At 49.7% G+C, this 17030-nt stretch overlaps 1 protein-coding gene across 1 annotated transcript in view; it reads right to left on the bottom strand.

Annotated features, from left to right (window-relative positions):
- LOC139229373 (colorectal mutant cancer protein-like) overlaps positions 1-17030 on the bottom strand; it is a 66845-nt gene that overhangs the window by 46683 nt on the left and 3132 nt on the right. The gene's annotated exons all lie outside the window — the stretch shown is intronic.

Below are 17030 nucleotides of genomic sequence, written 5' to 3'. Positions count from 1 at the left end.
TCCCTCACTAGGGGAAACATACTCTCTGCATCCAACCTGTCCAGCTCCCTCGGAATCTTATAGGTTTCAATACGATCACCTCTCATTCTTCGAAATTCCAATGAGTACAGGCCCAACTTGCTCAAACTTTCTTCATATGACAACCCCTTCATCTCAGGAATCAACCTAGTGAACCTTCTCTGAACAGCCTCCAATGCAAGTATATCCCTCCTTAAATACAGAGACCAAAACTGTACGCAGTACTCCAGGTGTGGCCTCACCAATACCCTATACAGTTGTAGCAAGACTTCTCTGCTTTTATACTCTATCCCCCTTGCAATAAAGGCCATCATTCCATTTGCCTTCCTGATTACTTGCTGTACTTGCATGCTAACTTTGTGTGTTTCATGCACAAGTACCCCCCAGGTCCCTCTGTACTGCAGCACTTTGTAATGTCTCCCCATTTAAATAATAATTAGCTTTTTTATTTTTCCTACCAAAGTGGATAACCTCACATTTTCCCACATTATACTTCATCTGCCAAATGTTTGCCCACTCACTTAGCCTGTCTATATCCCTTTACAGATTTTTTGTGTCTTCCACACAACTTGCTTTTCCACCTATCTTTGTACCCCAGCTATTTACAATATACTTTAATGATTTAGACGAAGGAATTGAATGTAATATCTCCAAGTTTGCAGATGACACTAAGCTGGGTGACGGTGTGAGCTGTGAGGAGGAAGCTAAGAGGCTGCAGGGTGACTTGGATAGGTTAGGTGAGTGGGCAAATGCATGGCAGATGCAGTATAATGTGGATAAATGTGAGGTTATCCACTTTGGTGGCAAAAACACGAAGGCAGAATATTATCTGAATGGTGACAGATTAGGAAAAGGGGAGGTGCAACGAGACCTGGGTGTCATGGTTCATCAGTCTTTGAAAGTTGGCATGCAGGTACAGCAGGGTGTGAAGAAGGCAAATGGCATGTTGGCCTTCATAGCGAGGGGATTTGAGTATAGGAGCAGGGAGGTGTTGCTACAGTTGTACAGGGCCTTGGTGAAGCCTCACCTGGAGTATTGTGTTCAGTTTTGGTCTCCTAATCTGAGGAAAGACATTCTTGCTATTGAGGGAGTGCAGCGAAGGTTCACCAGACTGATTCTGGGGATGGCTGGACTGACATATGAAGAAAGATTGGATCAACTAGTCTTACATTCACTGGAATTGAGAAGAATGAGAGGGGATCTCATAGAAACATGTAAAATTCTGATGGGATTGGACAGGTTAGATGCAGGAAGAATGTTCCCGATGTTGGGGAAGTCCAGAACCAGGGGTCACAGTCTAAGGATAAGGGGTAAGCCATTTAGGACTGAGATGAGGAGAAATTTCTTCACTCAGAGAATTGTGAACCTGTGGAATTTTCTACCACAGAAAGTTGTTGAGGCCAGTTCGTTAGATATATTCAAAAGGGAGTTAAATGTGACCCTTACGGCTAAAGGAATCAAGGGGTATGGAGAGAAAGCAGGAATGGGGTATTGAAGTTGAATGATCAGCCATGATCATATTGAATGGTGGTGCAGGCTCGAAGGGCCGAATGGCCTACTCCTGCACCTACTTTCTTTGTATCATCAGCAAATTTGGCGACATTACACTCGGTCCCTTCATCCAAGTCATTAATATAGATTGTAAATAGTTGAGGCCCCAGCACCGATCCCTGCAGCACCCCACTAGTTACAGTTTGTCAACTGGAAAATGACCCATTTATCTGTGTTCTCTGTTAGTTAGCCAATCCTCTATCCATGCTAATATATTACCCCCAACCCCGTGAACTTTTATCTTGTGCAATAATCTTTTATGTGGCACCTTATCGAATGCCTTCTGGAAATCCAAATACCCCACATCCACTGGTTCCCCCTTATCCACCCTGTTCGTTACATCTTCAAAGAACTCCAGCAAATTTGTCAAACATGATTTCCTGTCTGATAGTGCAGGAAAGTGGAGTTGAGGTTAAAGATCAGCCATGAACTTACTGAAAATTTGAATTTCAAAATTCTCATCCTTGTTTACAAACCTCTCCGTGGCTTCGCCCCTCGCTATCTCTGTAATCTCCTCCAGCCCCACAACCGCTCCCCCCCCCCAACCCTCCAAGATGTCTGCCCTCCTGACTATCTCCGATTATAATCGCTCCACCATCGGTGGCCGTGCTTTCTGTTGCCTGGGCCCCAAGCTCTGGAACTCCCTCCCTAAACCTCTCCGCCTCTCTACCTCTCTCTCCTCCTTCAAGGCGCTCTTTAAAACCGACCTCTTTGACCCAGCTTTTGGACATCTTCCATAATTTCTTATCTGGCTCGGTGTCAAATTTATTTTTTTAATCTTATAACGCTCCTGTAAAGCGCCTTGGGACGTTTTTGCTCCGTTAAAGGCGCTGTATAAATATAAATTGTTGTTGTTGTTGAATGGCAGAGTAGGCTAGAGGGGCCGAATGGCCTATATCTGCTCCTATTTCTTATGTTTATGGACAGAAAACAGAGATAAGGAATAAACGGGACTTTTTCGGGTTGGCAGGCTGTAACTAGTGGGGTACCGCAAGGATCGGTGCCTGGGCCCCAGTTATTCACAATCTATATCAATGACAGATGAAGGGACTGAGTGCAACGTATCCAAGTTTGCTGATGATACAAAGTTAGGTGGGATTGTAAGCTGTGAGGAGGACACAAAGAGGCTGCAGGGAGATAGAGATGGGTTGACTGAGTGGGCAAGAACATGGCAAATGGAATACAATGTGGGGAAGTGTGAAGTTATCCACTTTGGTAGGAAAAATAGAAAAGCCGAGTATTTTTTAAATGGAGAGAGATTGGGAAATGTTGGAGTTCAGAGGGACCTGGGTGACCTTGTACACCAATCACTGAAAGTTAACCTGCAGGTACAACAAGTGATTAAAGCAAATGGTATGTTGGCCTTTATTACAGGAGGATTAGAGTACACAAGTCAAGAAGTCTTACTGCAATTATAGTTCTTATCTCCTTCCCTACGGGGCACAACGGACATGATTTTTGCAGCGCGACAGCTGCAGGGAAAATGCAGGGAACAGCGCCAGCCCTTATTCATGGCCGCCTTTGACATTACAAAGGCCTTTGACACTGTCAACCGCGAGGGTCTGTGGAGCATCATCCTCCGTTTCAGATGCCCCCAAAAGTTCGTCACCATCCTCGGCCTGCTCCACGACAACATGCAGGCCGTGATCCTGACCAACGGATCCAAGTCCGGACCGGGGTCAAGCAGGGCTGCATCATCGCCCCCAACCCTCTTCTCAATCTCCCTCGCTGCCATGCTCCACCTCACAGTCAACAAGCTCCCCGCTGGAGTGGAACTAAACGACAGAACCAGTGGGAAGCTGTTCAACCTTCGCCGCCTCCAGGCCAGGTCCAAGACCACCCCAACCTCTGTCGTCGAGCTACAGTACGCGGACGACGCCTGCGTCTGCGCACATTCTGAGGCTGAACTCCAGGATATAGTCGACGTATTACTGAGGCGTACGAAAGTATGGGCCTTACGCGAAACATCCGTAAGACAAAGGTCCTCCACCAACCTGTCCTCGCTGCACAGCACTGCCCCCCAGTCATCAAGATCCACGGCGTGGCCCTGGACAACGTGGACCATTTCCCATGCCTCGGGAGCCTCTTATCAACAAGAGCAGGCATTGACGACGAGATTCAACACCGCCTCCAGTGCGCCAGCGCAGCCTTCGGCCGCCTGAGGAAAAGAGTGTTTGAAGACCAGGCCCTCAAATCCACCACCAGGCTCATGGCCTACAGGGCCGTAGTAATACCCACCCTCCTGTATGGCTCAAGAGACATGGACCATGTTCAGTAGACACCTCAAGTCGCTGAAGAAATATCACCAACGATGCCTCCTCAAGATCCTACAAATCCCCTGGGAGGACAGGCGCACCAACATTAGCGTCCTCGACCAGGCCAACATCCCCAGCATTGAAGCACTGACCACACTCGATCAGCTCCGTTGGGCGGGCCACATTATTCACATGCCAGACACGAGACTCCCAAAGCAAGCGCTCTACTCGGAACTCCTTCACGGCAAACGAGCCAAAGGTGGGCAGAGGAAACATTACAGGGACACCCTCAAAGCCTCCCTGAAAAAGTGCAACATCCCCACCGACACCTGGGAGTCCCTGGCCAAAGACCGCCCTAAGTGGAGGAAGTGCATCCAGGAGGGCACTGAGCACCTCGAGTCTCGTCACCGAGAGCATGCAGAAATCAAGCGCAGGCAGCGGAAGGAGCGTGCGGCAAACCAGTCCCACCCTCCCCTTCCCTCAACCACTGTCTGTCCCACCTGCGACAGGGACTGTGGTTCTCGTATTAGTTTGTTCAGCCACCTAAGGACTCATTCTAAGAGTGGAAGCAAGTCTTCCTCGATCCCGAGGGACTGCCTATGATTGACTGATTGACCTAAGGAAGGATATACTTGCCATAGAGGGAGTGCAACAAAGGTTCACCAGACTGATTCCTGGGATGGGGGATTGTCCAAGAGGAGAGGTTGTGTAGACTAGGCCTATATTCCGTAGAGTTTAGAAGAATGAGAGGTAAACTCATTGAAACATACAAAATTCTTAAGGGGCTTGACAGGGTAGATGCAGGGAGGATGTTTCCCCCGGGCTGGGGAGTCTAGAACCAGGGGTCACAGTCTCAGGATAAGGGGTCGGCCATTTAGGACTGAGATGAGAAATTTCTTCATTCAAAGGATGGTATATCTTTGGAATTCTCTGCCCCAGAGGGCTGTGGAGGCTCGGTCTTCGAGTATATTCATGGAAACATAGAAACATAGAAAATAGGTGCAGGAGTAAGCCATTCGGCCCTTCTAGCCTGCACCACCATTCAATGAGCTCATGGCTGAACATGCAACTTCAGTACCCCATTCCTGCTTTCCCGCCATACCCCTTGATCCCCCTAGTAGTAAGGACTACATCTAACTCCTTTTTGAATATATTTAGTGAATTGGCCTCAACAACTTTCTGTGGTAGAGAATTTCACAGATTCACCACTCTCTGGGTGAAGAAGTTTCTCCTCATCTCGGTCCTAAATGGCTTACCCCTTATCCTTAGACTGTGACCCCTGGTTTTGGACTTCCCCAACATTGGGAACATTCTTCCTGCATCTAACCTGTCTAAACCCGTCAGAATTGTAAACATTTCTATGAGGTCCCCTCTCATTCTTCTGAACTCCAGTGAATACCAGTTGATGCAGTCTTTCTTGGTATGTCAGTCCCGCCATCCCGGGAATCAGTCTGGTGAACCTTCGCTGCACTCCCTCAATAGCAAGAATGTCCTTCCTCAAGTTAGGAGACCAAAACTGTACACAATATTCCAGGTGTGGCCTCACCAAGGCCCTGTACAACTATAGGAACACCTCCCTGCCCCTCTACTCAAATCCCCTCGCTATGAAGGCCAACATGCCATTTGCTTTCTCAACCGCCTGCTGTACCTGCATGCCAACCTTCAATAACTGATGTACCATGACACCCAGGTCTCGTTGCACCTCCCCTTTTCCTAATCTGTCACCATTCAGATAATAGTCTGTCTCTCTGTTTTTACCACCAAAGTGGACAACCTCACATTTATCCACATTATACTTCATCTGCCATGCATTTGCCCACTCACCTAACCTATCCAAGTCACTCTGCAGCCTCATAGCATCCTCCTCGCAGCTCACACTGCCACCCAACTTAGTGCCATCCGCAAATTTGGAGATACTACATTTATTCAAGACACAGATCGATAGATTTGGGGATATTAAGGGAATCGAGGGGTATGGGGATCGGGCGTGTAACATATTTGCTTCCATGATCTCGTTGAATGGCGGAGCAGGCTCGAGAGGCCGAATGGCCGACTCCTGCTCCTATTTCTTATGTCCGTGTGACAGGGTCCGTGTGACATTACACCGTGCTGTGTTTAACATAAATACCGCCAATAAAACACGAGTTGTAGCTGTTGACTGTGATTGGCTGTTGTTGGGGGCAGTGAGAGCAATAAACAAAACAGGCAGTGATGAAGTGATTCTGCATCACTTCCTGTTGAATATGTAGCTTAATGATTGACAGGAGCTGACCTCTGACCTGGGTTTGTTTTGGAACAAGATCGGCGACAATTCATTACCGGAAATTGGACATAAATACAATGCAAAACAGGACTGGTGTGGAGCATAAACACCGGCACCAACCTGTTGGGCCGAATGGCCTGTTTCTGTGCTGTACGTTCTCTGTAATAAGCTACTTCACGTGAAATATAAAAAGTTAGTTTTAACAAGAACAACTTGCATTTATGTTATTGTGTTCCTAACTGAGACTGCACACAGGGAGGTTAAAGTAATAGCGACCTCAGTCTTTATTAAGACACTCCAGAGTGAGGAACAGGCCTTAGGGGCCGGCTTATATACAGTGCTCCCAAGGGATGCTGGGATCCCTTGGGACTACAGGGGAGGAGCTCCCTGGTGGCGGAACATGGGAGTGCATGCTTTACAGATACACAACATCACTCCCCCGCCAAAGTCAAAGTGAAAACTATTTACAAGGTGAGGCGGTCGGGAGCCTTTCTTTCCCTGATGGACCGCCTCGGTACAAATGTCTGTTCTGGTGTGTTGGCTGTGCCCTCGCTGGACTGGCGTGTTGTTGGCCCTGCAGGGCTGCTGGGTGAGCCAGGCCTTGCTGGGCTGTTGGGCGTGATGGGTTCGATTTCCTGGTCCGGGGTGGTGTCATTGATCCTTTGGGTGTGTGTTGTGGGCTCGAAAAAGGTGGTGTCTGCTGTGGGTTGTTCAGGGCAGTCTGTGAACCGCAGCCTCGTTTGGTCCAGGTGCTTTCTGCAAATTTGTCCATTGTCTAGTTTGACTACAAACACCCTACTCCCTTCTTTAGCTATCACCGTGCCTGCGATCCACTTGGGACCATGTCCATAGTTTAGCACATACACAGAGTCAGTCAGATCAATTTCCTGTGACACAGTGGTGCGACCATCGTTTACATTTTGTTGCTGCCGCCTGCTCTCTACCTGATCATGCAGGTTGGGGTGAACCAGCGAGAGTCTGGTTTTAAGTGTCCTTTTCATGAGTAGCTCAGCCGGGGGCACCCCTGTGAGCGAGTAGGGTCTCGTGCAGTAGCTGAGCAGTACTCGGGATAGGCGGGTTTGGAGTGAGCCTTCTGTGACTCGTTTAAGGCTCTGTTTGATGGTTTGTACTGCCCGCTCTGCCTGCCCATTGGAGGCTGGTTTAAACAGGCCCGAGTTGACATGTTTGATCCCATTGCGGATCATGAATTCTTTAAATTCGGCACTGGTGAAACATGGCCCGTTGTCACTGACCAGTATGTCAGGCAGGCCGTGGGTGGCAAACATGGCCCTCAGGCTTTCAATGGTGGCGGTGGCGGTGCTTCCCGACATTATTTCACATTCAATCCATTTTGAAAAGGCATCCACCACCACCAGGAACATTTTACCGAGAAACGGGCCCACATAGTCGACATGAATCCTCGACCATGGTCTGGAGGGCCAGGACCACAAACTTAGTGGTGCCTCTCTGGGTGTGTTGCTCAACTGAGCACACACGCTGCATTGCCGTACACAGGACTCTAAGTCAGAGTCGATACCGGGCCACCACACGTGGGATCTGGCTATCGCTTTCATCATTACTATACCCGGGTGTGTGCTGTGGAGATCCGAGATGAACGTCTCCCTGCCCTTTTTGGGTAGCACTACGCGGTTACCCCACAACAGGCAGTCTGCCTGAATGGACAGCTCGTCCTTTCACCTCTGGAACGGCTTGATTAGCTCTTGTATTTCAATGGGGATGCTGGCCCAGCTCCCATGCAGTACACAGTTTTTTTTACTAGGGACAGCAGAGGATCTTTGGCTGGTCCAAGTCCTAATCTGGCGGGCCGTGACAGGTGATTTATCATTTTCAAATGCTTCCATGACCATCAACAAGTCTGCGGGCTGCGCCACCATCAACAAGTTTGCAGGCTGCGCCATTTCCACCCCCGTGGTGGGCAATGGTAGCCGACTGAGAGCATCCGCACAGTTCTCGGTGCCTGGCCTGTGGCGGATGGTATAGTTATACGCTGATAGTGCGAGTGCCCACCTTTGTATGTGGGCTGAGGCATTAGTATTTATCCCCTTGTTTTCAGCGAACAGGGATATGAGGGGCTTGTGATCAGTTTCCAGCTCAAATTTGGGGCCAAACAGATACTGATGCATTTTCTTTACCCCGAACACACACGCTAATGCCTCTTTCTCAATCATGCTGTAGGCCCGCTCAGCCTTAGACAAGCTCCTGGAAGCATAGGCGACAGGTTGCAACTTCCTCCAACGTTAGCTTGTTGTAATACACACCCGACTCTGTACGACGACACATCACATGCTAGCACAAGTCTTTTACATGGGTTATACAATACAAGCAGCTTGTTGGAACATAAAATGTTTCTGGCTTTCTCAAAAGCAATGACTTGGTTTTTTTCCCCATACCCAGTTTTTACCTTTACTCAATAACACATGTAGGGGCTCTAAGAGGGTGCTTATCCCCGGTAGGAAGTTACCAAAATAGTTGAGGAGTCCCAGGAACGACCGCAGCTCCATGACGTTCTGTGGCCTGGGCACGTTCCTGATAGCCTCTGTCTTGGCATCTGTGGGTCGAATGCCATCCGCCGCGATCTTTCTCCCCAAAAACTCCACTTCTGTTGCCATGAAGACGCATTTCGACCTCTTCAGCCGCAGCCCTACGCGATCCAGTCGCTGGAGGATCTCCTCCAGGTTTTGTAGGTGCTCGGCGGTGTCCCGACCCGTGACCAATATGTCGTCCTGAAAGACCACCGTGTATGGTACCGACTTGAGTAGGCTCTCCATGTTTCTCTGGAAGATCGCTGCAGCCGACCGAATTCCAAACGGGCATCTGTTGTAGATGAACAGTCCCTTGTGCGTGTTGATGCAGGTGAGGCCCTTCGAAGACTCCCCCAGCTCCTGCGTCATGTAGGCCGAAGTCAGGTCGAGCTTGGTGAACATCTTGCCACTTGCCATCATCGCAAATAGGTCGTCTGCCTTAGGTAGCGGGTATTGGTCCTGTAGCGAGAAACAATTAATAGTTACTTTATAATCGCCGCAAATCCTGACCGTGCCATCACTTTTGAGTACTGCAACAATCGGGCTGGCCCACTCGCTGAATTCCACTGGGGAGATGATGCTCTCGCATTGCAGCCTGTCCAGGTTAATTTCCACTCTCTCCCTCATCATGTGAGGTACCGCTCGTGCCTTGTGGTGAATGGGTCATGCCTCTGGGACTAAGTGGATTCGCACCTTCGCCCCGGAAAAGTTTCCAATGCCTGGCTCAAAAAGGGAAGGAAATTTGTTAAGAACCTGGGTACATGAGGCCTCATCGACATGTGATAGCGCTCGGATATCATCCCAGTTCCAGCGGATTTTGCCCAGCCAGCTCCTTCCAAGCAGTTTGGGGCCATCACCCGGGACAATCCAGAGTGGCAGTTCATGCACCGTGCCCTCGTAGGTGACCTTGACCATGGCGCTGCCCAGGACAGTGATAAGCTCTTTGGTGTATGTTCTCAGTTTTGTGTGGATGGGGCTCAGGGCTGGTCTGAATGCCTTGCTGCACCACAGTCTCTCAAACATCTTTTTACTCGTGATGGATTGGCTAGCACCAGTGTCCAGTTCCATGGTTACGGGTAAGCCATTCAATTTTACATTTAGCATTATAGGTGGACATTTCATCGAAAATGTATGCACCCCGTGTACTTCAAGATCTGCCTCATCTCTCTGAGGCTCGAAATTGCTTTGATCCACCATGGATCGATCTTCCTCTGCCACGTGGTGGTTAGCAGGTTTTGCAGAGCTTGCAGCTCATTTGCAAGCTCGTTGGAGATGCCCCATTGTTCCACAGCTCTTGCAAACATACCCTTTGAAGCGGCATGAATTGCCTTGCATTCATCCTTTGTTGGGGACTCTGAGTCATCTGGGTCACCAGAGGCCTGCTGGCAGTTGCAGGCTCGTGGGTTCTGCCCTGTACATTTCTGCTCACAAACACAGTTCCAGTTAATTTATGAACATTGTTAGCATTTGTCTGCTGAGAGATTTGTTTGGTGTTATCACTGGTGGACATAAACGCCTGTGCTATCGCAATGGCCTTTCTGAGGGTCGGTGTCTCTACAGTCAAAAGTTTTTGTAGGATGGTCTCGTGGCCAATGCCCAGTACAAAAAAGTCTCTGAGCATTTGCTCCAGGTAGCCATCAAACTCACATTGTCCTGCAAGTCGCCTTAGCTCGGCGACGTAGCTCGCCACTTCCTGACCTTCAGATCGTTGGTACGTGTAGAACCGATACCCCGCCATCAGCACGCTCTCCCTCGGGTTAAGATGCTCCCGAACCAGTGTACACAGCTCCTCATACGACTTATCTGTGGGTTTCACCGGAGCCAGAAGATTCTTCATGAGGCTGTAGGTCGGTGCCCCGCAGACCGTGAGGAGGACCGCTCTCCTTTTTGCAGCGCTTCCTTCTCCGTCCAGCTCGTTGGCTACAAAGTTCTGGTCTAGCCGTTCGACATAGGCTTCCCAGTCCTCACCCTCCGAGAACTTCTCCAGGATGCCCACAGTTTGCTGCATCTTTGCGTTGGATTCCTATTCTCATCGCCAGTTGTTGTGTTCCTAACACAGATGAGGCTGCACACAGGGAGGTTAAAGTAACAGTGACCTCAGTCTTTAATAGACATTCCAGAGTGAGGAACAGGCCTTAGGGGATCCCTTGGGACTTCAGGAATGTGCTCCCTGGTGGTGGAACCTGGGAGTGCATGCTTTACAGATACGCAACATATATAGCGCCTTTAACGTAGTGAAACGTCCCAAGACGCTTTACAGGAGTATTATGAGATAGAAAATTTGACACCGAGCCACAGAAGTAGAAATTAGCGCAGGTTGGTCAAAGAGGTGGGTTTTAAGGAGCATCTTGAAGGAGGAAAAAGAGATAGCGAGGTGGAGAGGTTTAGGGAGGGAGTTCCAGAGCTTGGGGCCCAGGCAACAGAAGGCACGGCCACCGATGGTGGAGAGATTATAATCAGGGATACTCAAGAGGGCAGAATTAGAGGAGCGCAGACATCTCGGGGGGTTGGAGGAGATTACAGAGATAGGGAGGGGCGAGGCCGTGGAGGGATTTGAAAACAAGGATGAGAATTTTGAAATCGAGTTGTTGCTTAACCGGGAGCCAATGTAGGTCAGCGAGCACAGCGGGTGATGGGTGAGCGGGACTTAGAAACATAGAAACATAGAAACATGGAAATTGGTGCAGGAGTAGGCCATTCGGCCCTTCGAGCCTACACCGCCATTCAATGAGTTGAACATGCAACCTCAGTGCCCCATTCCTGCTTTCTCGCCACACACCTTGATCTCCCTAGTAGTAAGGACTACATCTAACTCCCTCTTGAATATATCCAATGAACTGGCATCAACAACTCTCTGCGGTACGGAATTCCACAGGTTAACAACTCTCTGAGTGAAGAAGTTTCTCCTCATCTCAGTTCTAAATGGCCTACCCCTTATCCTTAGACTGTGTCCCCTGGTTCTGGACTTCCCCAACATCGATAACATTCTTCCTGCATCTAACCTGTCCAGTCCCGTCAGAATTTTATATGTTTATATGAGATCCCCTCTCATCCTTCTAAACTCCAGTGAATACAGGCCCAGTCAATCCAGTCTCTCCTCATATGTCAGTCCTGCCACCCCTGGAATCAGTCTGGTGAACCTTCGCTGCACTCCCTCAATAGCAACAACATCCTTCCTCAGATTAGGAGACCAAAACTGAACACAATATTCCAGGTGAGGCCTCACCAAGGCCCTGTACAACTGCAGTAAGACCTCCCTGCTCCTATACTCAAATCCCCTAGCTATGAAGGCCAACATACCATTTGCCACCTTTACCACCTGCTGTACCTGCATACCTACTTTCAGTGACTGATGTACCATGACACCCAGGTCACATTGCACCTCCCCTTTTCCTAATTTGCCGCCATTCAGATAATATTCTGCCTTTGTGTTTTTGCCACCAAAGTGGATAACCTCACATTTATCCACATTATACTGCATCTGCCATGCATTTACCCACTCACCTAACCTGTCCAAGTCACCCTGCAGCCTCATAGCGTCCTCCTCACAGCTCACACTGCCACCCAGCTTAGTGTCATCTGCAAACTTGGAGATATTACACTCAATTCCTTCATCTAAATCATTAATGTATAGTGTAAATAGCTGGGGTCCCAGTACTGAGCCCTGCGGCACCCCACTAGTCACTGCCTGCCATTCTGAAAAGGACCCGTTTATCCCGACTCTCTGCTTCCTGTCTGCCAACCAGTTCTCTATCCACGTCAGTATATTACCCTTAATACCATGAGCTTTAATTTTGCACACCAATCTTGTTGAGTATCTCTAAAGCATGCACTCCCATGTTCCGCCACCAGGGAGCGCATCCCCTGAAATCCCAAGAGATCCCAGCATCCCTTTGGAGCACTGTATATAAGCCGGCCCCTAAGGCCTGTTCCTCACTCTGGAATATCTTAATAAAAACTGAGGTCACTGTTACTTTAACCTCCCTGTGTGCAGTCTCATCTGTGTTAGGAACACAATAACTGGCGACAAGTATTCGAATCCAACGCAAAGATGCAGCAAACTGTGGGCATCCTGGAGAAGTTCTCGGAGGGTGAGGACTGGGAAGCCTATGTCGAATGGCTAGACCAGTACTTTGTAGCCAACGAGCTGGACAGAGAAGGAAGCGCTGCAAAAAGGAGAGCGGTCCTCCTCACGGTCTGCGGGGCACCGACCTACAGCCTCATGAAGAATCTTCTGGCTCCGGTGAAACCCACAGTTAAGTCGTATGAGGAACTGTGTACACTGGTTCGGGAGCATCTTAACCCGAGGGAGAGCGTGCTGATGGCGAGGTATCTGTTCTACACGTACCAGCGATCTGAAGGTCAGGAAGTGGCGAGCTACGTCGCCGAGCTAAGGCGACTTGCAGGACAATGTGAGTTTGATGGCTACCTGGAGCAAATGCTCAGAGACTTTTTTGTACTGGACATTGGCCGCGAGACCATCCTATGAAAACATTTGACTGTAGAGACACCGACGCTCAGCAAGGCCATTGCGATAGCACAGGTGTTTATGTCAACCAGTGATAACACCAAACAAATCTCTCAGCACACAAGTGCTAGCAATGCTCATAAATTAACTGGAACTGTGTTTGCGAGCAGAAATGTACAGGGCAGAAACCACGAGTCTGCAACTGCCAGCAGGCCTCAGGTGACCCAGATGACTCAGAGTCCGCAACAAAGGATGAATGCAAGGCAATTCACACCTTGTTGGCATTGTGGAGGCTTTTATTCAGTCTATTCATGCCGCTTCAAAGGGTATGTTTGCAAGAGCTGTGGAACAATGGGGCACCTCCAATGAGCTTGCAGATGAGCTGCAAGCTCTGCAAAACCTGCTAACCACCACGTGGCAGAGGAAGATCAATCCATGGTGGATCAAAGCAATTTCGAGCCTCAGAGAGAGGAGGCAGATGCTGAAGTACACGGGGTGCACACATTTTTGACAAAATGTCCACCTATAATGCTAAATGTAAAATTGAATGGCTTACTCGTAGCCATGGAACTGGACACTGGCGCTAGCCAATCCATCATGAGTAAAAAGATGTTTGAGAGACTGTGGTGCAACAAGGCACTCAGACCAGCCCTGAGCCCCATCCACACGAAACTGAGAACGTACATCAAAGAGCTTATCACTGTCCTGGGCAGCATCATGGTCAAGGTCACCTACGAGGGCACGGTGCACGAATTGCCACTCTGGATTGTCCCGGGCAATGGCCCCACACTGCTTGGAAGGAGCTGGCTGGGCTAAATCCGCTGGAACTGGGATGACATCCGAGCGCTATCACATGTCGATGAGGCCTCATGTACCCAGGTTCTTAACAAATTTCCTTCCCTTTTTGAGCCAGGCACTGGAAACTTTTCCGGGGCGAAGGTGTGGATCCACTTGGTCCCAAAGGCACAACCCATTCACCACAAGGCGCGAGCGGTACCTCACATGATGAGGGAGAGAGTGGAAATTAACCTGGACAGGCTGCAACACGAGGGCATCATCTCCCCAGTGGAATTCAGCGAGTGGGCCAGCCCGATTGTTGTAGTACTCAAAAGTGATGGCACGGTCAGGATTTGCGGCGATTAAAAAGTAACTATTAATCGTTTCTCGCTACAGGACCAATACCCGCTACCTAAGGCAGACGACCTATTTGCGACACTGGCAGGAGGCAAGACGTTCAGCAATCTCGACCTGACTTTGGCCTACATGACACAGGAGCTGGAGGAGTCTTCGAAGGGCCTCACCTGCATCAACACACACAAGGGACTGTTCATCTACAACAGATGTCCGTTTGGAATTTGGTCGGCTGCAACGATCTTCCAGAGAAACATGGAGAGCCTACTCAAGTCGGTACTACGCACAGTGGTTCTTCAGGATGATATATTCGTCACGGGTCGGGACACCGCCGAGAACCTACAAAACCTGGAGGAGGTCCTCCAGCGACTGGATCGCGTAGGGCTGCGGCTGAAGAGGTCGAAATGTGCCTTCAAGGCAACAGAAGTGTAGTTTTTGGGGCGAAAGATCGCGGCGGACGGCATTCGGCCCACAGACGCCAAGACAGAGGCTATCAGGAACGCGCCCAGGCCACAGAACGTCACGGAGCTGCGGTCGTTCCTGGGACTCCTCAACTATTTTGGTAACTTCCTACCGGGGTTAAGCACCTTCTTAGAGCCCCTACATGTGTTATTGCGCAAAGATGAGAACTGGGTATGGGGAAAAAAACAAGTAATTGTTTTTGAGAAAGTCAGAAACATTTTATGTTCCAACAAGCTGCTTGTATTGTATAACCCGTGTAAAAGACTTGTGCTAGCATGTGATGTGCCGTCGTACGGAGTCGGGTGTGTATTACAACAAGCTAACGTTGTGGGGAAGTTGCAACCTGTCGCCTATGCCTCCAGGAGCTTGTCTAAGGCTGAGAGGGCCTACAGCATGATTGTGTGTCTTCGGGGTAAAGAAAATGCATCAGTACCTGTTTGGCCTCAAATTTGAGCTGGAAACCGATCACAAGCCCCTCACATCGCTGTTCGCTGAAAACAAGGGGATAAATACTAATGCCTCAGCCGGCATACAAAGGTGGGCACTCGCACTATCAGCGTATAACTATACCATCCGCCACAGGCCAGGCACCGAGAACTGTGCGGATGCTCTCAGTCGGCTACCATTGCCCACCACGGGGGTGGAAATGACGCAACCTGCAAACTTGTTGATGGTGGCGCAGCCCGCAGACTTGTTGATGATCATGGAAGTGTTTGAAAATGCTAAATCACCTGTCACGACCCGCCGAGATCCTCTGCTGTCCCTAGTAAAAAAAACTGTGTACTACATGGGAGCTGGGCCAGCATCCCTGTTGAAATGCAAGAGCTAATCAAGCCGCTCCAGCGGCGAAAGGATGAGCTGTCCATTCAGGCAGACTGCCTGTTGTCGGGTAACTGCGTAGTGCTACCTAAAAAGGGCAGATAGACGTTCATCTTGGATCTCCACAGCACACACCCGGGTATAGTAATGATGAAAGCGATAGACAGATCCCACGTGTGGTGGCCCGGTATCGACTCTGATTTAGAGTCCTGTGTTCGGCAATGCAGTGTGTGTGCTCAGTTGAGCAACGTGCCCAGAGAGGCACCACTAAGTTTGTGGTCCTGGCCCTCCAGACCATGGTCGAGGATCCATGTCGACTATGTGGGCCCGTTTCTCGGTAAAATGTTCCTGGTGGTGGTGGATGCTTTTTCAAAATGGATTGAATGTGAAATAATGTCGGGAAGCACCGCCACCGCCACCATTGAAAGCCTGAGGGCCATGTTTGCCACCCACGGCCTGCCTGACATACTGGTCAGTGACAACGGGCCATGTTTCACCAGTGCCGAATTTAAATAATTCATGACCCGCAATGGGATCAAACATGTCACCTCGGCCCCGTTTAAACCAGCCTCCAATGGGCAGGCAGAGCGGGCAGTACAAACCATCAAACAGAGCCTGAAACGAGTCACAGAAGGCTCACTCCAAACCCGCCTGTCCCGAGTACTGCTCAGCTACCGCACGAGACCCCACTCACTCACAGGGGTGCCCCCGGCTGAGCTACTCATGAAAAGGACACTTAAAACCAGACTCTCGCTGGTTCACCCCAACCTGCATGATCAGGTAGAGAGCAGGCGGCAGCAACAAAATGTAAACGATGGTCGCACCACTGTGTCACGGGAAATTGATCTGAATGACCCTGTGTGTGTGCTAAACTATGGACATGGTCCCAAGTGGATCGCGGGCACGGTGATAGCTAAAGAAGGGAGTAGGGTGTTTGTAGTCAAACTAGACAATGGACAAATTTGCAGAAAGCACCTGGACCAAACGAGGCTGCGGTTCACAGACTGCCCTGAACAACCCACAGCAGACACCACCTTTTTCGAGCCCACAACACACACCCAAAGGATCAACGACACCACCCCGGACCAGGAAATCGAACCCATCACGCCCAACAGCCCAGCAAGGCCAGGCTCACCCAGCAGCCCTGCAGGGCCAACAACACGCCAGCCCAGCGAGGGCACAGCCAACACCCCAGAACAGACATTTGTACCGAGGCGGAAAGAAAGGCTCCCGACTGCCTCACCTTGTAAATAGTTTTCACTTTGACTTTGGCGGGGAGTGATGTTGTGTATCTGTAAAGCATGCACTCCCATGTTCTGCCACCAGGGAGCGCATCCCCTGGAGTCTCAAGGGATCCCAGCATCTCTTGGGAGCACTGTATATAAGCCGGCCCCTAAGACCTGTTCCTCACTCTGGAGTGTCTTAATAAAGACAGAGGTCACTGTTATTTTAACTTCCCTGTGTGCAGTCTCATCTGTGTTAGGAATACAATAAATCTCTTGTGTGGGACCTTGTCAAAA

The sequence above is a fragment of the Pristiophorus japonicus genome, chromosome 18 (genome assembly GCF_044704955.1).
Source record: "Pristiophorus japonicus isolate sPriJap1 chromosome 18, sPriJap1.hap1, whole genome shotgun sequence".
Classification (NCBI taxonomy): domain Eukaryota; kingdom Metazoa; phylum Chordata; class Chondrichthyes; family Pristiophoridae; genus Pristiophorus; species Pristiophorus japonicus.
The sequence above is the reverse complement of the archived record's forward strand: the minus strand, read 5'-3'. Positions and strand labels throughout refer to the sequence as shown.